Source organism: Oncorhynchus tshawytscha, linkage group LG33 (genome assembly GCF_018296145.1).
Source record: "Oncorhynchus tshawytscha isolate Ot180627B linkage group LG33, Otsh_v2.0, whole genome shotgun sequence".
NCBI lineage: Eukaryota > Metazoa > Chordata > Actinopteri > Salmoniformes > Salmonidae > Oncorhynchus > Oncorhynchus tshawytscha.
The window spans coordinates 912,225-939,171 of NC_056461.1; the positions used below are offsets into that span (position 1 = coordinate 912,225).

A 26,947-nucleotide genomic window follows, 5' to 3' on the forward strand; every position below is an offset into this window, starting at 1 on the left:
CTGAGGTATACTGGATTTTGAAGAATTGGATGTATCTCACAATCAGTTAGTATCGCTAGCCCTATTCTGTGTGGCGTGTGTGTGTGTATAACCATCAGCTGGGCTAATGTTGGAGAAGTTAAATGGTTGGATTGAAATCAGGAGAAGCCATTTATCCTTGGTGATGCGACTCTAGCATTGAACTATTCTGTCCATATTTTTTAGGGGGGGAAGTTGAACAGATTAGATGAAACTTGAATTGCTTAGTGAACGTGACTTTTTTCACTCATGCTTATACACTTCATTTTAAAGGGGTGCCCGGGATTTCAAGCCGGGGATCCGCTGCGATCCAAACCTGGACATAACTGTTGTGTTTGGGATGGCGTGCAGGCACGAGCATCCGCTGAAGTTCCTGAACCTGAAGAGAGGAGAGAAGTATGTTGATGGATACATGTGGATGGATGGATAGATTGATGCCTCAGATGTGTAGCTGACGTATTTTAGTTATATAACATTGGCTACGATGACTGATTTTGAACTCATGTCAGGTTTGCAAATGCTGTGTTCCTGCTGGGGGACCTGAAAGCAATGCAGGGACCAAACATCACAACGTTTCTTCACTTTGACATTGCATGCCAGCTGAAGACTCATTTAAAGGTATAATATATTCTGTTAAAAAACAATTCATTACAGACAGTGGCCCTAACAGTATTAAGAAACAGCTAGTTGTAATTTGTCCTAGTCTCTTAATTAATCATCACCACCCATTGTAATGCTCATTATGGTTTCTGATTGTACTTTACATTTCAGGTCAATGATGGAACCAGGTGTGTGACTGGTAGTGGGCTTGCTGATGGAGAACAGATGGAGAGGTTATGGACCTACCTTTAGAAACTTTAGGAAGATCACAAAAGAGATGACACCATCTCATCGTGTTGACACCCTCAGTGATGCCCTCCTCTACTATGCAGCCCGGGTCAGGGTATACATGTATAACTGAAAATCAGTTAAGTGTTGAGAAGACCCATTGTTCAGGATTGTGTTCTATATCATTTTGCAAAAAAATGACTCTGATGTATTTTAAACAATCTATGAAATGTATGTTCACCTTCATATGTTATAGTACCAGCAATACAACTCTGTCAGCAGAAGGTCCTAAAGGAGGAAACCGAGGCAAAAGAGGAGTTGGTGGTGCTGCTAGACAGCATTCCAGGTTAGATCCCATGTGTTTTGCTCATAATTCTTGTTAATATGTAATTATCCTTTTCTGCTAATGCAATCAGATGAATTGGAAGCAGGGCTTCAGTAGTGTTACAGGAATTAAATTGCTCTATGTTTTAATACCCAATTAAAATTAAACACTCTGTCAATTCATAAGGATTTGTAAGACCCTAATTCTATAATAATGGACAGAGCCCAGTCTTAAAGTCAATCAACAGAGTTTATTCACGAGAGTACTGAACACGATACAGTTTACCGCAGGTTATAAACTGAAAATGACATCATTAGTTTCAGCACCAACCCGTGCCATCTCCGTTCCAGTACAAAGGCTGTATCTCAAGCCTTCCCACATCTGTCTCCCTACCAATTTAATATAATTTACGAGCCAAGGTCTTCTCGTGTAGATAAGCATTCTAGCCAGTCTGAAGATATTGTTCATTCATTTCTACCAAGGAACAGACAGTCATTGTTCTAACTCTTGACCACCTTCACACACATTATAGTCAGTACTGGGATCAAGAAAGAAAACTCATACATATACAGCAACATAATAGTATTCTGATTAGTACATATGCAGTAACATAATAGTATTCGGATTAGTACATATACAGTAACATAATAGTATTCTGATTAGTCAGTCCTGATTGAAATGTATACATAATTAGTCATCATTGATAGAAATTCCCTTAACATATCCACCCTTTGATTAAATATTATACATCCAATCACACATGTAGTTATATTGTAATATTAATATTCCCTGTTGCAGTCAGTTTTCTTTCATTTGATGCCTAGTGAATACTACCCTGGTATAGTTTGGCTCACTCCCCGTTGGATAAGAAATAAAACATTCAATCAACACAATCGTTTCCAAATACGGCATTAAGGAGGATAGAGTAAGAATCCGTCATTTAAATCGTAAAGAAATTGAGCATTATCCAAGAATAAAATCTTAAGAGTTTTACTTTGAAAGCCTTGTTCAATTCTATATTGAATTTTTAAGGGGTAGATCAGCTTAATATTGCGGAAAGATTGTTGCTTCCATCAATGTAATTGTCTGCATCATTTCCAATCCCCCATATTTTTTTTGTAAATATATATATATCCATATACATACACATATGCATACATATACACACAACTATATAGATATACATACTTTTTTTTTAGAATATACCTTTATTATTCCCTGCAAACCCTTCCCCCAATTGGAGTAAACTAATAAACAATAACACTTAGGCTTCTACCTTCAGTATATACATCTTATACACATTTTACAGACACAATCTATTTTACAATAGTTATATTTTGTTTGTTTTTAGTCCTTCCTCTTTTTCTGTTTTTCCGTCCAGTTTGATTTCTATTTGAAACTGTGCTATTTCACAACATTTCTGAACCTATATACATTTTACAGACCCCGTATGTTTTACATTTGTTATCTTGTTATTAGTCCCACCTTTCAGTTCCGTTCAACCCCTCCCATCTGTCTCTCAACACCATCCAAATTGGATTTCTATTTGCCATATATTTTTCAACTGTGCTGTGATGCTTGACAAAAGTACTGAACCTTTCTATTCTCATAGCTTCTACAGATTCTAAAATAATTATTATATTATTGATCGATTGACTATGACTTTTCAAACCACCCAGTATTGCTATCTGCAGCGTTAGTTCTAGGCAAATGTTGCAATTCTTCAGCCATTCCTGGACCTGTGACCAAAAACGAGCTACACATGGACAATACCAAAATAAGTCATCTAATGACAGCAAAATCTTTAGAGCTGGGAAGATTGTATCCCCCATTAATATAGCATTCTATTGGTTGCAAGAATTTTGTATAATAATTAAAATGGTTAAATTTGAAGTTTTGAATCCAGTGTTTTGCGTGTCAATTCATAAACCATGTGCCATGGAATGGGTACATCGAAAATCTCTTCTGACAGCTGTCAGTTTTTTGGTCCTTAAATGAGATTGGTATGTGTTTTTATTAATCACACTTTTCTTTAACCATTTATGTTCTTTAATACAGGGCCGACATACAAGTTCCTTACTTTTTTCCACTTCCACTTGCCTCTTCCATTTTTGTGGTAATGCTGCAATTAGTTGGTTGTAATTTTGGGTAGAACAGACATTTCCATATGTCTGTGTTAGCTGCATGTGTGACAACTCCACCAGTCCTATTTATGACATCATTCACTAAAATTATACCTTTTTTTTTTTTTTAAATCTTTGAAAAATACGTTGTTTTTTTAAATCAGTGAGTATATTTGAGTTCAACCACAATATTTGTTATATTATTTGTTTTGTCTTTATAGGTGGATTAAACTGAAATTGCAACCAACTTTCTAAGGCTTGTTTAAAAAATAACGATATTTTGGAGATTATTTCCTTTTCAAAAAACTGAAAGTGAGCGGTTGTAGTCTGTATAAAGGGAAAAGGCCATTCTTGAACATGGGGTGAGACATTCTTACTAATTTACTAGAGAACCATTTTGGATTTAAGTATAACTTTTGTATGACTGATGCCTTTAGTGAGAGGTCTTTTTTGTTCATATAATTTAAAAAGCATGTCACTAGGTGTAGGCAAAAATCATAAGCAAATAGGTAAACTGTGATATGACTAAAGATTTTTCCACAAATAGACAGGTAGTTTCCATCAATGGTAGCAATAAAAATGTATTGGAGTGAGATCATTTCTTCCTTTTGGGATTTGTATACAGAGTATGTCCACATCTCCATCAGACCAATTAATTGCTAAACTACACGGTAATGTAAAATGTACATTTTTTTGTGATCCAATACTTAATATAGTTAATTTGGTTTTAATCCAGAGAAGTTAGCAAAATTATATTGATCCTCTATGAGGCCGTGGAGAGATTATATTTGTGGTTTTAAAATAAAACATGAATCCTCAGCGTACAATGACACTTTAGTTTTTATGCCACAGATTTGTAATCCCTTAATATTATTGAGAAACTCCCAAATACAGGTGTGCCAAGCGTCATACCCACGAAGACTCTAGGCTGTAATCGCTGCCAAAGTTGCTTCAACAAAGTACTGAGTAAAGGGTCTGAATACTTATGGAAATGTAATTTATCCTTTTTAAAATTGTTATAAAAACCTGTTTTTGCCTTGTCATTATTGTGTGTAGGTTGATTAAGGAAAAAAACAATTTAATCCATTTTAAAATAAGGCTGTAACCTAACAAAATGTGGAAAAAGTCAAGGGGTCTGAATACTTTCCGAAGGCACTGTATGTATGTATGTATGTATGTATGTATGTATGTATGTATGTATGTATGTATGTGTAAATATATACATAAATATTATTACACCCTTATTATTTACGTTTTACACTAAATAAACCATTAGCTCAAATCCCTTTGTACTTAAGTTTTAAAATGACGAAATATAAAAAATATAATCATGTGACTGTACTCTAAAGTGTAACAGGTATAATTGATAACCAGTCTTTGTGACGCTACACTGAAAATATAGTTTACCAAGCTAACAATTACTTCACAATGGAATAATTAAGCTGCACTAAAGCTACCCTTTTAGAAAAATAGTTACTTTGAAAAAGTAATTCAGTTCATCCAAACTACTTGGTGAAAACTTATGTAAATCTGAAATTTCATAGACAACAAATTGCAAGGATAGATCACTTTGGGGTCATATGTTAACCGGTTGTAGAGAATAGTGAACTATATGTAATTCATTTAGTAATTTAACTAGGTTTTGCAGTAGATTACTCATTGGTTATTACTGCATTGTCGGAACTAGAAGCACAAGCATTTCGCTACACTCGCATTAACATCTGCTAACCAGGTGTATGTGACAAATAAAATTTGATTTGACTTAAAACATTTACAAATTATGTAAACTACAATTTCCTTTCTTTTTCGTCATCAGATCTGCACAATTCCCACTTTAAACATTGTTTTTGTGTTTAATAGGCAAAATTACACATTCTGTTAACACATGAACCCAAGGTGAACTGACCTTGCAATTTAGATTTACATATGATCAATCATCTTTCACAAATGAGTTTGGATGTAGTGAACTACATTTTCAAAGTAATTTTAGTTAAGTAAAATATATTTTATTTTAGCTAAACAAGTAGTGTGTAATTCCAGTAGTTTGCTACACCGCTACATGGCAAAAAAGTAATTAACTGCTGAAAATACTACCTAGATTTGAATTTAGTTATACTGCAAATTGTAGTTAAATTACTAGTTGAACTAAATGCAGTTCACTACTCCCCAATGCTGTTGAGAACTAGACATTTTTATGGAGGCTAGTCAATGGGGGTTATTCATAAACCTTAAAGATAGAGTCGGCGAAATGACATTGCCATGAGCAGCACCACAGATATTGCGATGAGCAAGATGCATGACTTCGCTCTCGCACAGTCACACATATTATTGGCGCATCCCCACGAGTTCGCTTCACGAATTCACAACGTGGTAGCCACGCGACCAAAACAGCGCTTCAACACTCTTAGTTGTTACGGAAATTAACCCACCTTGCTGTTTACTTTTTGCATATTACCAGCAGCATACCACCCTGCATATCACTGCTGGCTTGCTTCTGAAGCTAAGCAGGGTTGGTCCTGGTCAGTTCCTGGATGGGAGACCAGATGCTGCTGGAAATGGTGTTGGAGGGCCAGTAGGAGGCACTCTTTACTCTGGTCTAAAAAAAAAATATATCCCAACCCCCCCAGAACACTGCCCTGTGTAGGGTGCTGTCTTTCGGATGGGATGTTAAAAGGGTGTCCTGACTCTCTGAGGTCATTAAACATCCCATGGCACTTATCGTAAGAGTAGGGGTGTTAACCCCGGTGTCCTGGCTAAATTCCCAATCTGGACCTCAAACCATCACAGTCACCCAATAATCCCCAGTTTACAATTGGCTCATTCATACCCCCTCCTCTCCCCTGTAACTATTCCCCAGGTTGTTGCTGCAAATGAGAATGTGTGCTCAGTCATCTTACCTGGATAAATAAATATATGTCATATTGCTGAGAGTTTGATTGGATAGAACTGATCGCTACATGCATCATACTCAGGATCTTTACAAGACATATCATATTCAAATGACATACGCACATTATTCATAATTATTATAATATTCTAAAGGTCAGTAGTTACCAGCTTCTTTCTGTTTTGAAAAATAAAAACAGGTGGTAAATTTAAACCTGCAGTAAAGTTACACGAATAACCCCAAAGCTCTCAAGCAGAATACCACACGTTCATATAAGATACCACTATCTGAAATACCTGGGTGAGAAGTTATAAAAGACAACAAAAAAGCAGAGTGAGTGTAAAGACCTTAGTCATATCTACTCAGGACAAGCACACATTGCAGGAAAGACCACACCCATTATGATGCTACACACCTCTTCTCAAAATGGTTGCAATAAATGACGAAGATTCTCAATTGAACATCTTCCTCTGCTTTTTCTCTTTCTGTCTCTCTGTTAGCAAAAGTACAATCTAGAAAAATATCTGTTTTACGTACAAAACTGATTTTGTACCAGTACGTTTTCAAGGAAGTCGAACTTCAGGAAAAAACGTATCTTTAAAATCATCTCACAACATATGTCTTTGTCTCTCCTTATAATATAGGTTTTTATATAGGTTTTAATATAGGTTTTTCAGATCATTTTAGTGGACTGGGGTCACCTTGCAGTCCATCTTTCCCCATCTTTGTCTGTCCTCCAATGATGCTACAGTTGGGACTTTTCCAAGCATCCTATTTGTTGCCCATGTGCTCAGTCAGGGAATCAAAGAACACTTCCTGCACTGACTGGAAGTGGGAGGAGCTAGAGGAGAGGTGGGAGGTGGAGTTTGGCCTTTGAACTCGAATCCACCGGGCATCGACAGACATACACCTCACTCCCGACAGGCCGAACAAACAAGAACGTAAACAAAAATGGAGGCAATGAAGTTGACAAATTTTCTTGAGTGCAAAAGTGTGGAGCTCAAAGGAAGGGAGTCTTGAGGGGAGGCGAGGAGGGGGGGGTCTGTGCCCCCATATCGCATCTAGTCGGAGTGTAGTGAGGAGAGGCCTGGGCTTGAGCAGGGCAACGTGCGCTTTGGAACTCATGATGACTCAGTGTTACTGACATCATGGCAATTACTAGTATTCTCCTCATCCCTTGATGTTATTGTAACGTGACAGTCTCTCTTTCGCAGTTTGGCAACCCGCACCGTTTTGCCTGCTGCTATGTATCAGCTCCTCTCTGCTCCTCCTCGCCCTTCTCTTTCCCTTTCCCCTCTCCCTCCACCAACTCCACCATACTCGGTACATGGCCTTCACCCTCTTCCTCCTCTTCGTCCAACAGGATCTCTGTGGATTCCGAGTCCTGCATGCAGAGCGTTTTTCGAGTCACAACTATTCTCCTCCTCTTCCCCCTCCTCCGGTTGACTCCCGCTGTCTTTCTCTGTGTCCGTCTCTGTCCTCCTCCAGTGTGAGCTTGAACTGGAATTTGGCCCCAGGGAGGCAGCCACTGCTGTGGTCAGATTTGTTCGGGGCGGGCAAGGGGCTCTGGGCGATGGTGCTCTTGTACCACTCCCTGTTGTCCTCCAGAGTCTCCTGGGCGTCAGGGTGCACCAGGTCAGCCCAGGTCTCCCACAGTGGGTGGACGATGTAGTCGATGAACCCCACCTGGAGAGAAAATGTGTATCAGCTTGAGTTTGTACTGAAATAAATTGTCAGGTCAGATATTGACTTTCGTTGTGTGTGTGTGTGGGCGCTCTTGTGCACATGTGTATATACTATATGTGTGGACTGTACTTACCTGGTTCTTCTGGACAGACGTGTTGTGTTTGTCACACATGGGGCTGATCTCCATGCCTCTCTCCCTCTCCCTGTCCCCCTGGCTGAAGAACTCTTCCATAATGCGGTCGGTCCACTGGCGGTACAGCTGCAGGGGCTTGGTGGGATTACTGAGGTCTGCACAGTGCACTATGTTCTGGAGTACCTGGAGAGAGAATTAGAATAGAAAATCCCCTTTATGCAAACACATTAACAACCATCACATTTCAGCCCTCACAAATATAAAACAGCAAAAGAAGCAATGATTAAAAGATCAACTGTAAAGCTCTCGCATTATCAACGGCACATAAAACATTCTGCAGGCCCCAAGAGAGAGAAGGAGAGGGTCAGGTAAAGATGTAGTCACAAAATTAACATATGTTCTTAGTTTGACCCCCTCAAATTCAAGTCCCGGCAGCTTGACAACCACTGGCTAGCTACTTGTATGACTGAATGATGGAAAATGCTAGTGAGGGGCTTTTAAATGGCAAATTCAATTTCAGATCCCTCCCAGATGGCTCTCTGAATAAAGTACACCAAGTCTTCATTGTCATTTAGAAGCGATACACACCGTTGACGCCGGCAATACAAGTAATGTTACTAGTAGCAATGGAGGACGTCTATGGCAGGCTTAGCTAGAAGTGTGTGCGCGCCGGAGGCCTATGGACACATCGACGAGCAGCAAGCTAGCACAAGCTATAGACAAGTGGATAGCTACAGTTTGCAGGCCAGACAACATTGTGGAGGACAAAGGCTTGAGGGACATCATTCTGATCGCATCAAACGACTCAACTTATGAGTTACCCTCGAGAGCCACCGTCGTTACAAGAACACACGAGCTGTACGAAAGCGAGAGGACTACGAAAGCGGAGCAGTTGAAACATGCAACAGCTGTTGCTCTCATGGGAGAGCACTGGACTTTGGTGAGTAACCACAACTCGCTTGGGGTTACTGCGCACCACATTGAGGAATTCACACGCTCTGGCCGTATTGAAGACAGAAGAGAGGTACTATGCTGAAAAGTGTGCCGACCATTTCATGGATGTAGCAAAGCAGTCAAACATTGGAAAAAAAGTTACCACACTTTTTACAGACAGTGCACGGAACATAATTGCAGCTGCGAGACATCTGCCTATTGAACACCTGTCCTGCACTGCGCACAGTCTCCAAAGGTCCATCACAATGTTGGGTTCGACAAGGCCTTAGTCAAATGCAGAAAACAATGCATTTCCAACACAGCCCACCAAATTCTGCAGAGCTAGGACAACAGCAAGTTACAAATGGGTCACTCACAACAAGATGTAATTCCACTCTGGAAATGGTCAAGCGTGTCCACAGAAACCAACAACCACTGAGAGATGCTCTGGCCCAACAGAAAACAAACATCACCATGCCAACCACAGCTGAACTGGAGAAACTGTAGGCTGTGTGTAGCGGTTTGGCTTGGAAAGGTTTTCGCCTGGTCACAGAGCTGATGTGTTGTGCATTGAAGTCCACAAGAGAAGGGACAAGGTGAGAGAAGGAGAGAGCATTGAAGGAATACAACGTGGCTACTATGAAAGTGAACTGTGTTTACGTGTGATCAGGGGTGTTGAAAAAAATTCTGTTGAATTTTTTCTTATTTTTTAAAATCTGAAAAACGGAAGCAAACTGAACAAAACTGGGATAAACATACCTGAATTTGTCCAATAGAAACACTGGTTTGCAACTGTTGGACTAATGATTACACCCTATTTCAGCTAGAAGCAGGAAAGAGTGTGCAAGCGGTATTCAATGACACTGTCTGTCCATGTGTCACGTTCGGTCTCCTCAAATTTGTCATTTCCTGATTAGTTGTGTTGCCTGCTTTGAGCCATCTCATTCAGGTAATGGAGAGGTCAGATGATATCCCTTCCTAGGAAGAGGCAAGCACAGCGACCTGTTAAAGCAACAGAGTCCGAGCCACCAAAGAAGAAAGCTGCCCTCTTGTTGAGTTCTTCTGAGTGGAGGACTGTCCACTACACTGGTGGTCACAGCATGCAGGGGCCCACACAAGACCGGCCTGCTTTGCACGAAGGTACCAGGTAACGCCTGCCACATCAGTACCTTGTGAGAGGTTGTTTGACAGGCGTGTTTGTCTTTGCAACTGGCTCAGTAAAAAGAAATAGGAGGACGACTGAAGTGTATGGTCATAGGTATATGTTCCGGTGAATTCATGACATTGTTGGACAGGTTCATGCTCTTTGTTGTTTGTATCCATAGAGACAGTTATTTTTTCTTATAGCCAACGTTCCAATCAGTAATTGGGAGAACAATCATTTGGAATGGCAGAAGCTTAGTGTGTGTGTGAAAATGTATGAGGGAGTAGGCATACTGGGAGCAATTGTAAGTACCAGGACTTTTGTAACTCTTAACTTGTTTATGGTGAATATGTCATTAAAAACATTCTGATACAGAATGTCCCTAAATACCTATAATGCCTTTTTTTACATGGAAAAATATTTATTGAGCGAATTTGAGCAAATAAAAAAATGTATGATTAACTACAGAATTTTATGCGATTAATCGGGATTAATAATTTTAATCGTTTGACAGCCCTAGCATTTTACAGTCAATATACAACCTGACCATGACATTACAAAAGACGTAGTTGCGACCAGTTTTGCCTGCAGGGTGAAGATATGTGAAGTTAGCAGCCAACCTGTATCCTGTCATTGTAATTATCTAGTAGTAGCACTCCAGAGCTGGTGACTTTCTTGGTCTCCACCAAGAGCTTGGACGCTTGGACATGTCAGTAGCTAGTACCTACAGGGACAAACAACAACATGTTGAATTGGGTGCTAAACTGGAACTCACTCACTTTCATTTGACAAATATTTTGCAATATTCATATCTGTATCACTCACTCATTAATTAATTCATCCCTTTACTAGCTAGGTTCATCCACCCAACCACCCATCCATCCCACTCACTATGTCTATGACCATTTTCCGGAACGACTGACGCTGTTTTTTGGTCAGGTTCTGGAAGATGTCACAGTTCTCTTCCTGCAGCAGCTTGAAGCCCACGGCCAGGTGGTGGTTCTCCAGGACTGACGAGTCATTGTACAGGAGGGCCAGCTCTGAGTCTGGAGAGAAAACACACAGATAAAAGCACATGGTTAGAAAGCAGTTTTTCGGACATCATTTTGAATATTAGAGTAACATACTTCAGGGTAATATTCATTAGGTATTTCTAGAGAAGCACGTCCCTTTTTGCGAGTGTGTGTGTGTCTGTAGATTTGATTTGATATCTCACTCCCTCTCTTTGCCACAATCATGCACGTTGCATATTGAATAAAGTGAATCAAGTAGTCAAAGAAACATATTGGGACACTTTTACTACACACACACGCACAAGCGCGCACTCTCAGACACAACACACAATGCCTACTACTCTGAGTAACCCCTACCTCATTTGACAGAGACAAGTCAAATATATATCTCTATCTATTGCACATACGCAGGCGCGCAGTCACACACATAAAATCACACACACAGGCACGTACATACACACGCGTGTTCACGCAAGCTCACATGGACGCACGCACGCACACACAGATTCCAAAGGATGGGTCCAATTAATTTGTTGCCATGGTGGCTAGGCTAACATATGTTATGTCATATCAGGATTGCGTAACTGGTCAGGATCAAAATCCGCTCCCAGTCAATCAGCCTAGAGAACAGACAGTCCAATCCCAACATTGTATAATCTTATACTAAGACAATGAATCCGGTTTCAATATGAATCAATGTACCCTTCATTCTATCTACAATACCATTTAGTTTGAACGGAGTTCATTTGTCTTGCAAGGCAATATTTTCTAGCCTGGTCCCAGATCTGTTTTTGCTGTCTTGCCAACTATACGGTCATTGTCATGCTAAAGTTGTTCATGTCCATAGGAGATGATTATACAGCACAAACAGATCTGGGACCAGGCTACATGTTTTTCCCATTGGTAGATAACTGTATGTATTTATAACCGTGAGTACCAAGTCTCCCAGCCAACTCACTCACTCACACTCTCTCTCTCGGAATGATAGAAGTCTCTTTGTGTCCTCCACAATGAACTCATATGGAGTCATCGCCTCCTGTCTGCGTGTCTAATGAAGGGGATTCCCCGAAGTGCAATGGATCCAATTCTTTTACACACTATGTTTGTAAAAGAATCACTCAAACACAAGCATTTCGCTACACCCGCAATAATATCTACTAAATATGTGTGAAAAATAAAAATTGATTTGAAGAGAAAAGTTCATCTTAAAACAGCCATCTACTTTAGCACTGCGATAAAAGGCAAAAACGGCATGTCATGTGAGGTCGAAAAGCTCATAACTGCAAAACATGGGAAAGACCACTTACTGGTACTGATGAGAAACTGGTTGGAGACCCCTGGGTGGTCTACGTCATGAATAGCACTGGCAAAGATGGCAGCAAGGATTTCCAGGTCTGTGAACACAGCCTGCGAAGACAAGAGGTGGAACAACTATATGAGCACAACAAAACAATGAACACAATCTCACAGTTCAATCCATCAAAACCAGGGTCATTCAAAAGGGAAGAAAACAGATTGGAACAGAGAGGGACTACCTGGACTTGTCGAATAAGAAACTATGATCTTTGTTATCCATTGCAAAATGTTTTAAACCGTTTTCTGTTGCCTGCCCTAATGAACACAACTCAGGTTACATTTAAAGCAAGTTTTAAACAAGACAAATATAAAAACAGATATAATTGCTGTGTTAAAAACACAATATTATTAACAGAACATAAGCAAAAAAGTTTAGAGGTGGCCATATTGACAGTATCAAATCCTACCAACAAAGTTTCCCCCCATAAAGCAACGGAGATGGTACATTCCCCTACCTCTAGAACAGGCGTGGACAGAAGCACGTGAGTGGATTGGGTGACATCAGCAGCATGGATGTTATTGTGATAGGCTACATCGCCATGGTAATAGTCTTCTAGAGTCATCAGGTAAGTTATAAAGGTGTCTAATGGTATTTTGAATGTTTTAAATAAATGTCTTTCCTGAAAATGAGAGAACATGAGACATAATGTCAGAATTATGGGTCAACTGACAGCTATTCACACATACTACTCCGACACACACACACAGTAAATTTGTTTAAACGTTCTTACCTGAAAAATTGTTTACATCATTACTGTTAAAGGCTGGTTCCCCGAAAGCTCTGTGACTTTGAAAAGATTAAGGCCCCATTTATTGATGTCCTCAAGCTCCTGAAATCAGACATCATGGCCTGTTTTAGACACACCACTTTCCTCCAAACATACACTACATGGCCAAAAGTATGTGGACACCTGCTCGGCGAACATCTCATTCCAAAATGGTGGGCATTGATATGAAGTTGGTCCCCCCTTTTGCTGCTATAACAGCCTCCACTCCTCTGGGAAGGCTTTCCACTAGATGTTGGAACATTGCTGCGGGGACTTGCTTCCATTCAGCCACAATAGCAGTAGGCTCACAGTCAGCGTTCCAATTAATCCCAAAGGTGTTCGATGGTGTTGAGGTTAGGGCTCTATGCAGGCCAATCAAGTTCTTCGACACCAATCTCAACAAACCATTTCTGTATGGACCTTGCTTTGTGCACAGGGGCATTGTCACGCTGAAACAGGACAGGGCCCCAAACTGTTGCCACACAGTTGGAAACACAGAATCGTCTAGAATGTCATTGTATGCTGTAGTGTTAATATTTCCCTTCATTGGAACCAAGGGGCCTAGCCCGGAACATGAATAACAGCCCCAGACCATTATTCCTCCTCCTCCAAACTTTACAGTTGACACTATGCATTGGGGCAGGTAAGGTTCTCCTGGCATCCACCAAACCCAGATTCGTCCATCGGACTTTCAGAATGTGAAGCGTAATTCAGATGGTGCAGCGTTTCCACTGTTCCAGAGTCCAATGGAAGCGAGCTTTGCACCACTCCAGCCAACGCTTGGCATTGTGCATGGTGATTTTAGGCTTGTGTGAGGCTGCTCAGCCATGGAAACACATTTCATGAAGCTCCCTACGAACAGTTATTGTGCTGATGTTGCTTCCAGAGGCAGTTACGAACTCGGTAGTGAGTGTTGAAACTGAGGACAGATTATTTTTACATGCTACGCCCTTCAGCACTCGGCAATCCCATCTTGTAAGCTTGTGTGGACTACCACTTTGCGGCTGAACAGTTGTTGCTCGTAGACGTCTCCCCTTCACAATAACAGCCCTTACAGTTGACCGGTACAGCTCTAGCAGGGAAGGAATTTGATGAACTGACTGGTTGGAAAAGTGGCATCCTATGACGGTGCCACGTTGAAAGTCACTGAGCCCTTCAGTATGGGCCGTTCTACTGCCGATGTTTGTCTACGGAGATTGTATGGCTGTGTGCTTGATTTTATACACCTGTCAGCAATGGGTCTGGCTGAAATAGCCGAATCCACAAATTTGAAAGGGTATCCACAGACTTTTGACATCTAGTGTATTATAAGGAGAAATGATATACATTAATACACAATTACACATTTTCCATGACAAAAATGCATAACTCCAGTATAGTCTGGAATTCAACCAAAACAACATTGTAGTTTATCCATACTGCACTGTACAAAATCACATTCTAAGTAAAGATGTTTCAAGACAATGTCTGTATCACAGTCTAACAACAGACAATTAAGAGACAAATAACGCAAAGCCAGTATCATCTTAATAATATAGGGTGTATCATCACAGCTACTTCGTTACTTTTCTGGATTGGGTATTCACACCACATAGCATGTTTGGTTGAATCCAGCCAATCTCCCGTATTACCACATGCCCCGTATGCCAATCAGCAATCCACTGTGGCGTAGCATTATATAGGTGACCCTTTAATTAAAGCCATTCTATTACCTGGATCTCAATAGAATCAATTTAGTCGATATCACTATATGGGACATTTACTGAGGTGACACTTTTAGGCATCCTATCACTAGCAACTTGATTGATTTTGGCCTAAATCTGAAGTGGTGATCCGTGCTAGAAGTTTAATAAGCACAAGAACATGGGTTAGCTCTGGTGGTCATCGCCAGCTAGCTACGATGGTGCCGTAAAGTACTATAACGGAACTATAGTAGGGAAAGTACTATAGTACTGTAGGAGGGAAAATGACTAGAATAAAAATAGAGTGATAGAACAATGAAGAGGCCCGTGTCAGGCTACACTTCACCTTGGGAAAAGTACAAAAGTCCAGAGAAAGGCCCAGGCAAAACTCAAAAGGACATTATGTAGCTAGAGGTTAAAGTGGTGCACAATTGTGTACTACATCAATCATTTAGCAGATGCTCTTATCCAGAGCAACTTACAGTAGTGAGTGCAAACATTTCCATACTAGTCCCCCGGGGGATTTGAACCCACAACCCTGGTGTTGCCAGCACCATTCTCTAGCAACTGAGCCACATGATATGTTCCAAATTGTAACAACAACATTAAATGTGTATGATATGTTACAAATTCCAATTTGTACAATATGTTAGGATTTTGTAAGTGCTTAAGATCCCAGACTGCATCTTTAAGTTCCTTCCTCAAGGGCACAACAGTATTTCTTTCCTAAGTTCATAACAGATAAATAGTTGACTTTAGTCTGTAAAACAAAAGCCCCACCAAAAGACTGCTCCTATATCTGATTGTTTTATCTACCTTAGTTGAATACCCTGATTGTAAGTCGCTCAGGCTAAGAGAAGCTAAGAGCGTCTGCAAAATGATTAAATGTCAATATAATGTCAAAATGCTCCTTCACCGTTGCCAGTTTGTCATCTGTCTTGACCCCAAAGCGGGGTATTTTAGAGTTGGAGAGGCTAGTGGTCTTCACACCACTCATCTGACACATGGGCTTGGCATTCTTCTTGTCCGTCTTCACCTTCTGCATCTCGGGGCATGGCCTCTCCGCGCTATGCTGCTTGTCTGGGGAAGAGTGAAGGAAGGAGGGGATAGATATAGGATGAGAGGGAGGGACTGTTAGACAATACACAAAGTTATTTGTTGTTGTTGCATGCTTGTTGGCTGAAGCCTAACTTGAGATCACACTCTCCAATAAATCATGCATTGATGTCAATTGGGGACTTGATTTTCACAACCTGATCTCAAGTTAGGATTGGTCCTCATTGACTAAATAAACATGGTTACATTTTATCAAACGATATGGATTGTTATAGGGCAATTCCGTAATGGATTTACACTGAGAATGGTATACCAAAAAGTATACCAAACAAAAAACATTGATTTCAAAGTTTAACAAACCACAGAACTCTACGGACTACTTAACAATTTCAATGATTTTTAAAAAACAAAAACACATTTACAGGAAGAACTCTGCAGATACAAAGTTGGGTAACAGATTAAAACTGAGGGATATTTTACCATCATTCTGTTACTAAACTTGCATCTGCATATTTTTCCTGTAATTGTTTATTTGTTTTACTGTGTAAATTGTTGAAAGTAGTCATTGTGCATAGAGTTGTATGTTTTGTTAAACTTTAAAAGCAATGTTTTTTGTTTAACATACATTTTAAAGTGAAAAATCAGTCTCAGTGTAATTCTGTTATTGTGGAATTGCCCAATACCCAAATTATTTGGAGGCTTTTCGGCTATTGGGAGTTTCAGTTTCAGGGGACATTTTTGTGGACTGAGTGATTGAGACTCTTTACATGTACTTGTTGTTATAAGTACTGACAACAGAACAGCAAGGGCAGTCAGTCTTACCTAAGAAGGTTCTGGAGATGAACTCAGAGACCTGGTTCCCCGAACAACTCATCTGAGACAGGTTAGACAGCTCCCTGTTCAACATCTTCCTGAACTGGACACAGAAAGAGGGAAGAGAAAGAAAATGAGATAGAGGGGGGGGGGGTTACTCCTGTGCATATATGACATTGTGTAGAATTTAAAAGGTAAATAATAGCATACTTAGCGTATATACAGTGGGGAGAACAAGTATTTGACACTGCCGATTTTGCAGGTTTTCCTACTTACAAAGCATGTAGAGGTCTGTAAATTTTATCATAGGTACAGTTCAACTGTGAGAGACGGAATCTAAAACAAAATCCAGAAAATCACATTGTATGATTTTTAGGTAATTAATTTGCATTTCATTGCATGACATAAGTAGTTGATACATCAGAAAAGCAGAACTTAATATTTGGTACAGAAATCTTTGCTTGCAATTACAGAGATCATACGTTTCCTGTAGTCCTTGACCAGGTTTGCACACACTGCAGCAGGGATTTCGGCCCACTCCTCCATACAGACCTTCTCCAGATCCTTCAGGTTTCGGTGCTGTCGCTGGGCAATACGGACTTCCAGCTCCCTCCAAAGATGTTCTATTGGGTTCAGATCTGGAGACTGGCTAGGCCACTCCAGGACCTTGAGATGCTTCTTACGGAGCCACTAGTTGCCCTGGCTGTGTGTTTCTGGTCGTTGTCATGCTGGAAGACCCAGCCACGACCCATCTTCAATGCTCTTACTGAGGGAAGGAGGTTGTTGGCCAAGATCTCACGATACATGGCCCCATCCATCCTCCCCTCAATACGGTGCAGTCGTCCTGTCCCCTTTGCAGAAAAGCATCCCCAAAGAATGATGTTTCCACCTCCATGCTTCATGGTTGGGATGGTGTTCTTGGGGTTGTACTCATCCTTCTTCTTCTTCCTCCAAACACGGCGAGTGGAGTTTAGACCAAAAAGCTCTATTTTTTGTCTCATCAGAACACATGACCTTCTCTCATTCCTCCTCTGGATCATCCAGATGGTCATTGGCAAACTTCAGATGGACCTGGACATGCGCTGGCTTGAGCAGGGGGACCTTGCGTGCCGTGCAGTATTTTAATCCATGACGGCATAGTGTGTTACTAATGGTTTTCTTTGAGACTGTGGTCCAGCTCTCTTCAGGTCATTGACCAGGTCCTGCCGTGTAGCTCTGGGCTGATCCCTCACCTTACTTATGATTATTGATGCTCCGCGAGGTGAGATCTTGCATGTAGCCCCAGAACGAGGGTGATTGACCGTCATCTTAAACTTCTTCCATTTTCTAATAATTGCCTTCTCACCAAGCTCCTTGCCTATTGTCCTGTAGCCTAGTGGTTAGAGCGTGGGACTAGTAACCGAAAGGTTGCAAGTTTGAATCCCCGAGCTGACAAGGTACAAATCTGTCATTCTGCCCCTGAACAGGCAGTTAACCCACTGTTCCTAGGCTATCATTGAAAATAAGAATTTGTTCTCAACTGACTTGCCTAGTAAAATAAAGGTAAAATAAAAAATAAATCCCAGCCTTGTGCAGGTCTACAATTTTATCCCTGATGTCCTTACACAGCTCTCTGGTCTTGGCCATTGTGGAGAGGTTTGAGTGTGTACAGGTAACGAGTTCAAATAGGTGCAGTTAATACAGGTAATGAGTGGAGAACAGGAGGGCTTCTTAAAGAAAAACTATCAGGTCTGTGAGAGCCGGAATTCTTACTGGTTGGTAGGTGACTTTTTTTATTAATCTTTTTCACCCCGGACGCTTTATCTGGATATGGTTTTACAGGACTTCCGCCAGTCCAAAGCTAAGTAGTAACATAAACATTATGCCGTCTAATTGCAGTCTCTGTACTCATAATATACGGCATAATGTTTATGTTACTACAAGAGGGCCACCATTGTCCCTGTTCCCAAGAAAGCTAAGGTAACTGAGCTAAATGACTACCACCCCGTAGAACTCACTTCCGTCATCATGAAGTGCTTTGAGAGACTAGTCAAGGACCAAATCACCTCCACCCTACCTGACACCCTAGACCCACTCCAATTTGCTTACCGCCCAAATAGGTCCACAGACGATGCAATCTCAACCACACTGCACACTGCCCTAACCCATCTGGACAAGAGGAATACCTAAGTGAGAATGCTGTTCATCGACTACAGCTCAGCATTTAACACCATAGTACCCTCCAAACTCGTCATCAAGCTCGAGACCCTGGGTCTCGACCCCGCCCCGACCCAGGTGGTGAGGGTAGGTAACAACATCTCCACCCCGCTGATCCTCAACACTGGGGCCCCACAAGGGTGCGTTCTGAGCCCTCTCCTGTACTCCCTGTTCACCCACGACTGCTTGGCCATGCACGCCTCCAACTCAATCATCAAGTTTGTGGACGACACTACAGGTGTAGGCTTGATTACCAACAACGACGAGACGGCCTACAGGGAGGAGGTGAGGGCCCTCGGAGTGTGGTGTCAGGAAAATAACCTCACACTCAACGTCAACAAAACTAAGGAGATGATTGTGGACTTCAGGAAACAGCAGAGGGAGCACCCACCTATCCACATCGATGGGACAGTAGTGGAGAGGGTAGTAAGTTTTAAGTTCCTCGGCGTACACATCACGGACAAACTGAATTGGTTCACCCACACAGACAGCGTCGTGAAGAAGGAGCAGCAGCGCCTCTTCAACCTCAGGAGGCTGAAGAAACTAGGCTTGTCACCAAAAGCACTCACAAACTTCTACAGATGCACAATCGAGAGCATCCTGTCGGGCTGTATCACCGCCTGGTACGGCAACTGCTCCGCCCACAACCGTAAGACTCTCCAGAGGGTAATGAGGTCTGCACAACGCATCACCGGGGGCAAACTACCTGCCCTCCAGGACACCTACACCACCCGATGTCACAGGAAGGCCATAAAGATCATCAAGGACAACCACCACCCGAGCCACTGCCTGTTCACCCCGCTATCATCCAGAATGCGAGGTCAGTACAGGTGCATTAAAGCAGGGACCGAGAGACTGAAAAACAGCTTCTATCTCAAGGCCATCAGACTGTTAAACAGCCACCACTAACATTGAGTGGCTGCTGCCAACACACTGACTCAACTTCAGCCACTTTAATAATGGGAATTGATGGAAAATGATGTAAAATATATCACTAGCCACTTTAAACAATGCTACTTAATACAATGTTTACATACCCTACATTACTCATCTCATATGTACAGTGGGGAGAACAAGTATCTGGTCTTGGCCATTGTGGAGAGGTTGAAGTCTGTTTGATTGAGTGTGTGGACAGGTGTATTATACAGGTCACGACTTCAAACAGGTGCAGTTAATACAGGTAATGAGTGGAGAACAGGAGGGATTCTTAACGGAGAACAGGAGGGATTCTTAACGAAAAACTAACAGGTTTGTGAGAACCCGGAATTCTTACTGGTTGGTAGGTGATGAAATACTTATGTCATGCAATAAAATGCAAATTAATTACTTAAAAATCATACAATGTGATTTTCTGGATTTTTGTTTTAGATTCCGTCTCTCACAGTTGAAGTGTACCTATGATAAAATTACAGACCTCTACATGCTTTGTAAATCGGAAAACCTGCAAAGTCGGCAGTGTATCAAATTCTTGTTGTTGTATATGCTGTACTCTATATCATCTACTGCATCTTTATGTAATGCATGTATCACTAGCCACTTTAAACTATGCCACTTTGGTTTACATACCCTACATTACTCATCATATGTATATACTGTACTCGATACCATATACTGCATCTTGCCTATGCCGTTCTGTACCATCACTCATTCATATCTTAATGTACATATTCCTTATCCCTTTACACGTGTGTGTATAAGGTAGTAGTTTTGGAATTGTTAGGTTAGATTACTCGTTGGTTATTACTGCATTGTCGGAACTAGAAGCACAAGCATTTCGCTACACTCGCATTAACATCTGCTAACCATGTGTATGTGACAAATAAATTTGATTTTGATTTGATTTGATACACAAGAAATCTATAATCTTATGGTGAGGATAGCCGTGCTGCAAGCCCAGCTTCAGACGCACTCGTAAGGCTAAGGGTAATTTAAGTGTAGGAAAAGAGAGAGAGAGTAGTAAAATCAGTAAAAAAATAAACGCCCCTTTTTCAGGACCCTGTCTTTCAAAGATAATTCGTAAAAATCCAAATAACTTCACAGATCTTTATTGTAAAGGGTTTAAACACTGTTTCCCATGCTTGTTCGATGAACCATAAACAATTAATGAACATGCACCTGTGGAACGGTCGTTAAGACACCAACAGCTTACAGATGGTAGGTAATTAAGGTCACAGTTATGAAAACTTAGGACACTAAAGAGGCCTTTCTACTGACTCTGAAAAACACAAGAAAGATACATAGGGTCCCTGCATGAATGTGCCTTAGGCATGCTGCAAGGAGGCATGATGACTGCAGATGTGGCCAGGGCAAGAAATTGCAATGTCCGTACTATGAGACGCCTAAGACAGAGCTACAGGGAGACAGGACGGAGAGCTGATCGATCGTCCTCACAGTGGCTGACCACGTGTAACAACACCTGCGCAGGATCGATACATCCGAACATCACACCTGCGGGATAGGTACAGGATGGCAGCAACAACTGCCCAAGTTACACCAGGAATGCACAATCCCTCCATCAGTGCTCAGACTGTCCACAATAGGCTGAGAGAGGCTGGACTGAGGGCTTGCAGGCCTGTTGTAAGGCAGGTCCTCACCAGACATCACCAGTAACAATGTCGCCAATGGGCACAAACCCACCATCGCTGGACCAGACATGACTGGCAGAAAGTGCTCTTCACTGACGAGTAGCGTTATTCTCTCACCAGGGGTGATGGTCGGATTCGCGTTTAGCGTCGAAGGAATGAGCGTTACACCGAGGCCTGTTTTCTGGAGCAGGAACAATTTGGAGGTGGAGGGTCCGTCATGGTCTGGGGCGGTGTGTCACAGCATCATCGGACTGAGCTTGTTGTCATTGCAGGCAATCTCAACGATGTGCGTTACAGGGAAGACATCCTCCTCCCTCATGTGATACCCTTCCTGCAGGCTCATCCTGACATGACCCTCCAGCATGACAATGCCACCAGCCATACTGCTCGTTCTGTGAGTGATTTCCTGCAAGACAGGAATCTCAGTGCTCTGCCACAGCCAGCGAAGAGCCCGGATCTCAATCCCATTGAGCACGTCTGGGACTGTTGGATCGGAGGGTGAGGGCTAGAGCCATTCCCCCCAGAAATGTCCGGGAACTTGCAGGTGCCTTGGTGGAAGAGTGGGGTAACATCTCACAGCAAGTCCATGAAGATGAGATGCACTGCAGTACTTAATGCAGCTGGTGGCCACACCAGACACTGACTGTTACTTTTGATTTTGACCCCCCCCCCTATGTTCAGGGACACATTATTCAATTTGTTAGTCACATGTCTGTGGAACTTGTTCAGTTTATGTCTCAGTTGTTGAATCTTGTTATGTTCATACAAATATTTACACGTTTTGTTTGCTGAAAATAAACACAGTGAGAAGATGTTTATTTTTTTGCTGAGTTTATCAATCGCCTCGCAAAGTCGCCGCAGCCAGACAATTGTCTCATGGATGTTGTCGGAATGTTCAACCGATGACGCTCATTCAGCCGACAGAAACTTTTAACCGGTTTTCCCCATTAAGAGTCTCCTCCACCCGTTACGGGGTCTGAGCCACCGAAGACTCCCACCATTAGCTCTAACAAATTGAAAACCCTAGTCATTGGCGGCTCCATTACCTGCAGTATTAGACTTTAAAATAATCAGCGAGCGAACATACACTGTTTACCAGGGGGCAGGGCTTCCGACATAAAGGCTAATCTGAAGATGGTGCTGGCTAAGGCTAAAACTGGTGAATGTAGAGAGTATAGGGATATTGTTATCCACGTCGGCACCAATGATGTTAGGATGAAACAGTCAGAGGTCACCAAGCGCAACATAGCGTCATCGTGTAAATCAGCTAGAAAGATGTGTCGGCATCGTGTAATTATCTCTGACTCCTCCCAGTTAGGGGAAGTGATGAGCTCTACAGCAGTCTCACATCTCAATCGCTGGATGAAAACTGTTTTCTGCCCATCCCAAAAGATGACGGTCTCCATCCTAGCTGGAGCGGTGCTCTCATCTCATCTATGAACATAAACATAGACAGGGCTCTAACTCCTCTACAATGAGGTAGGGTGCAGGCCAGGCAGCAGGCTGTTATCCAGCCTGACAGTTTAGGGGAGTCTGCCACAAGCACAGTCAGTGTCGTCAGCTCAGCTATCCCCATTGAGACTGTGTCTGTGCCTCGATCTAGATTGAGCAAAACAAAACATGGCGGTGTTTGTTTTAGCAATCTCACTGGAATAAAGAACTCCTCCATTCCTGTCATTATTGAAAGAGACTGTGATATCTCACATCACAATTTAGGGCTACTTAATGTTAGATCCCTCACTTCCAAAGCAGTTATAGTCCATGAACTAATCACTGATTAAAATCTTGATGTGATTGGTCTGACTGAAACATGACTTAAGCCTGATGAATTTACTTTGTTAAATGAGGCCTCTCCTCTTGGTTACAGTAGTGACCATATCCCCCGCGCATCTAGCAAAGTCAGAGGTGTTGCTAACATTTACGTCAGCAAATTTCAATTCACAAAAAAAATGACTACGTTTTCGTCTTTTGAGCTTGTAGTCATGAAATCAATGCAGCCTACTAAGTCACTTTTTATAGCTACTGTTTACAGGCCTCCTGGGTCGTATACAGCGTTCCTCACAGAGTTCCCTGAAATCCTATCGGACCTTCTAGTCATGGCAGATAATATTCCAATTTTTGGTGACTTTAATATTCACATGATAAAGCCAACAGACCCACTCCAAAAGGTTTTCGGAGTCATCATCGACTCCAACATGTCTCTGAACCTACTCACTGCCACAGTAATACACTGGACCTAGTTTTGTCCCATGGAATAAATGTTGTGGATCTTAATGTTTTTCCTCATAATCCTGGACTATTGGACCACCATCGTATTGCATTTACAATCGCAACAAATAATCTGCTTAGACCCCAACCAAGGATCATCAAAAGCCATGCAAAAATTCTTAGATGCACTTCCAGACTCCCTCTTAGAAAAAGCTGTTGCGCAGCATCTCAGTGCCTTCCTGAAGATAAACCATTTATACAAAACGCTTCAGTCTGGTTTTAGACCCCATCATAGCACAGACTGCACTCCTGAAGGTGGTAAATTACCTTTTAATGGCATCAGACCAAGGCTCTGCATCTGTCCTCGAGCTCCAAGACCTTAGTGCTGCTTTTGACACCATTCATCACCACATTCTTTTGGAGAGACTGGAAACCGAAATTGGTCTACACGGACAAGTTCTGGCCTGGTTTAGAACGTATCTGTTGGAAAGATATAAGTTTGTCTCTGTGGATGGTTTGTCCTCTGACAAATCAACTGTAAATTTCGGTGTTCCTCAAGGTTCCATTTAAGGACCACTATTGTTTTCACTATATATTTTACCTCTTGGTGATGTAATTCGGAAACATAATGTTAACTTTCACTGCTATGCGGATGACACACAGCTGTACATTTTGAAGAAACATGTTGAAGCTGTCACGCCCTGACCTTAGAGAGCCTGTTAATTTCTCTATTTGGTTAGGTCAGGGTGTGATTTGGGTGGGCATTCTAGTTTTCTATTTCTTTCTATTTCCCAATCAGAGTCAGCTGTCTATCGTTGTCTCTGATTGGGAATCATACTTAGGCAGCCTGTTTTCCACCTGAGTTTGTGGGATCTTGTTTTTGTTCAGTTACTGTGTAGCCTGCAGAATGTTATGTTCGTTTATCTTTTGTTGTTTTTGGGTCTTCAGCTAAAATAAAGTAAGATGTACACTTTCCGCGCTGCACTTTGGTCTTATTCCGACGACAGACGTAACAGAAGCCCCAAAATTGCCCTCCCTGGAAGCCTGTGTTTCAGACATAAGGAAGTGGATGGCGGCAAATGTTTTACTTTTAAACTCGGACAAAATAGAGATGTTAGTTATAGGTCCCGAGAAACAACGAGATCTTCTGTTGGATCTGACAATTAATCTTGATGGTTTCACAGTCGTCTCAAATGAAACTGTGAAGGACCTCAGCGTTGCTCTGGACCCTGATCTCTCGTTTGACAAGCATATCAATAATATTTAAAGGACAGCTTTTTCCCATCTTCATAATATTGCAAAGATTTTAAACTTTCTGTCCAAAAATGATGCAGAAAAATGAATCCATGCTTTGATGAAACAAAAAAATAGAACTGTTTGGCCATAATGACCATCGTTAAGTTTGGAGGAAAAAGGGGAGGCTTGCAAGCTGAAGATCACCATCCCAACCATGAAGCACGGGGGTGGCAGCATCATGTTGTGGGGGTGCTTTGCTACAGGAGGGACTGGTGCACTTAGCAAAATAGATGGCATCATGAGGAAGAAAATTATGTATATATATTGAAGCAACATCTCAAGATATCAGTCAGGAAGTTAAAGCTTGGTCGCAAATGGGTCTTCCAAATGGACAATGACCCCAAGCATACTTCCAAAGTCCTGACCTCATCCTATAGAAAATTTGTGGGCAGACTGAAAAAGCATGTGTGAGCAAGGAGGCCTACAAATCTGACTCAGTTACACCAGCTCTGTCAGGAGGAATGAGCCAAAATTCACCGAACCTATTGTGGGAGCTTGTGGAAGGCTACCCGAAACGTCTGACCCGACAAACAATTTAAAGGCAATGCTACCAAATAGTAATTGAGTGTATGTAAACTTCTGACCCACTGGGAATGTGACCTCACAGTGAAATGCTTACTTACAGGCTCTAACAGTGCAAAACAGGCAATAGGTGAACAACAGGTAATTAAAGAAATAAAAACAACAGTAAAAAGACAGTGAAAAAGAGCCTATATACAGTAGCGAGGCTATATACAGTAGCGGGGCTATATACAGGCACCGGTTAGCCGGGCTGATTGAGGTAGCATGTACATGTAGATATGGTTGAAGTGACTATGCATATATGATAAATAGAGAGTAGCAGTAACGTAAAAGAGGAGTTGATGGGTGGTGGGTGGCGGGACAATGCAGATAGCCTGGTTAGCCAATGTGCGGGGCCACTGGTAGGTCGGGCCGCTTGCCATGCGGTAGTAGAGAGAACAGTTTATGACTGGGGTGGCTGGGGTCTTTGACAATTTTTAGGGCCTTCCTCTGACACCACTATGTGTAGAGGTCCTGGATGGCAGGCAGCTTAGTCCCAGTGATGTACTGGGCGGTACGCACTACCCTCTGTAGTGCCTTGCGGACAGAGGCCAAGCAATTTCCGTAATAGGCAGTGATGCAACCAGTCAGGATGCTCTTGATGTTGCAGCTGTAGAACCTTTTGAGGATCTGAGGACCCATGCCAAAATCTTTTTAGTTTCCCGAGGGGGAATAGGCTTTGTTGTGGCCTCTTCACGACTGTCTTGGAGTGTTTGGACCAATCTAGTCTTTTGGCCCCGTCAATGAGAATGGGGGGGGGGATGCTCAGTCCTCCTTTTCCTGTAGTCCACAATAATCTCCTTAGTTTTGGTTATGTTGAGGGCTAGGTTGTTATTCTGGAACCACCCAGCCAGGTCTCTGACCTCCTCCCTGTAGGATGTCTTGTCATTTTCGATCAGGCCTACCACTCCTCTGCAAACTTAATGATGGTGTTGGAGTCGTGCCTGGCCATGCAGTCGTGGGTGAACAGGGAGTACAGGAGGGGACTGGGCACGCACCCCTGGGGGGCTCCAGTGTTGAGGACCTACCCTCACCACCTGGGGGCTACTGACTACTTTTTCATAGACCGAGTCACAGGTGCTTCCTTCTTTAATTTTTGTTTGTAAGCAGGAATCAGGAGGATAGAATTGTGGTTGGATTTACCAAATGGAGGACGACGGAGAGCTTTGTGCGTGTCTCTGTGTGTGGAGTACAGGTGATATTGAATTTTTTTCCCTCTGGTTGGACATTTAACATGTTGATAGAAATTAGGTAGATCTGAATGCACTGTATGTGTGTGATGACTTGGCCGAGTTTAGTAAAGAGCATTCTTGCAGAGACACTCCCCAGTTACTCAT

At 42.1% G+C, this 26,947-nt stretch overlaps 1 pseudogene; it reads right to left on the reverse strand.

Moving 5' to 3' along the window:
* Nucleotides 1–6,308: 6,308 nt before the first annotated feature.
* The window catches only part of LOC112247252, a 48,287-nt pseudogene continuing 27,648 nt past the window's right edge, over nt 6,309–26,947 (reverse strand).